This window comes from Triticum aestivum, unplaced genomic scaffold, assembly GCF_018294505.1.
Source record: "Triticum aestivum cultivar Chinese Spring unplaced genomic scaffold, IWGSC CS RefSeq v2.1 scaffold96110, whole genome shotgun sequence".
Taxonomy (NCBI): domain Eukaryota; kingdom Viridiplantae; phylum Streptophyta; class Magnoliopsida; order Poales; family Poaceae; genus Triticum; species Triticum aestivum.
In genome coordinates, this window is record NW_025280794.1 from 1 (window position 1) to 1,212 (window position 1,212).

General features: G+C 48.8%; 2 non-coding genes and 1 pseudogene across 2 annotated transcripts; all 3 read left to right on the top strand.

The window, feature by feature from the left end:
• LOC123178502 (uncharacterized) lies at window positions 1-113 on the top strand (annotated as a pseudogene).
• A 367-nt stretch (window positions 114-480) lies between these two features.
• Window positions 481-599, top strand: LOC123178501 (5S ribosomal RNA). The gene has a single exon (XR_006489628.1). It is a non-coding gene; the product is annotated as a 5S ribosomal RNA (ribosomal RNA).
• A 367-nt stretch (window positions 600-966) lies between these two features.
• Window positions 967-1,085, top strand: LOC123178500 (5S ribosomal RNA). The gene has a single exon (XR_006489627.1). It is a non-coding gene; the product is annotated as a 5S ribosomal RNA (ribosomal RNA).
• Window positions 1,086-1,212: the final 127 nt, after the last annotated feature.

A 1,212-nucleotide genomic window follows, 5' to 3' on the forward strand; every position in this document is an offset into this window, starting at 1 on the left:
GATCATACCAGCACTAAAGCACCGGATCCCATCAGAACTCCGAAGTTAAGCGTGCTTGGGCGAGAGTAGTACTAGGATGGGTGACCTCCTGGGAAGTCCTCGTGTTGCATTCCTTTTATAATTGTTTTTTGCGCCTTGTGACAAACATGTCGCACGTGCGCGACATATATTAATCCCGTTATATTATGTTTGACGTTTGCGATATGTTTAAGCTCGATGCTCATTGCTCGCGCGTCTTGGGGCGGCTTTGTGGCGCGAAGAGCGCGTTCTGAAAGGGGTGGAAAAAACTCGTGTTGCTGCGGTATGGAGGGAGGGGTGGAAACCGTGGAAAACTCGTCTCCGTGATTGAGCGGGAGAGTAAGTAGTATAGGACATTATCCATTGTTAGGGAACGGTTGTAATGGTAGTGAGAATGTAGAATCGTCTTTGGAGCGGACCTGGGAGTGGCAAGCATAAGGGACGAAGACGGGGAAACATGACGGATGCGATCATACCAGCACTAAAGCACCGGCTCCCATCAGAACTCCGAAGTTAAGCGTGCTTGGGCGAGAGTAGTACTAGGATGGGTGACCTCCTGGGAAGTCCTCGTGTTGCATTCCTTTTATAATTTTTTTTTGCGCCTTGTGACAAACATGTCGCACGTGCGCGATATATATTAATCCCGTTATATTATGTTTGACGTTTGCGATATGTTTAAGCTCGATGCTCATTGCTCGCGCGTCTTGGGGCGGCTTTGTGGCGCGAAGAGCGCGTTCTGAAGGGGGTGGAAAAAACTCGTGTTGCTGCGGTATGGAGGGAGGGGTGGAAACCGTGGAAAACTCGTCTCCGTGATTGAGCGGGAGAGTAAGTAGTATAGGACATTATCCATTGTTAGGGAACGGTTGTAATGGTAGTGAGAATGTAGAATCATCTTTGGAGCGGACCTGGGAGTGGCAAGCATAAGGGACGAAGACGGGGAAACATGTCGGATGCGATCATACCAGCACTAAAGCACCGGATCCCATCAGAACTCCGAAGTTAAGCGTGCTTGGGCGAGAGTAGTACTAGGATGGGTGACCTCCTGGGAAGTCCTCGTGTTGCATTCCTTTTATAATTATTTTTTGCGCCTTGTGACAAACATGTCGCACGTGCGCGATATATATTAATCCCGTTATATTATGTTTGACGTTTGCGATATGTTTAAGCTCGATGCTCATTGCTCGCGCGTCTTGG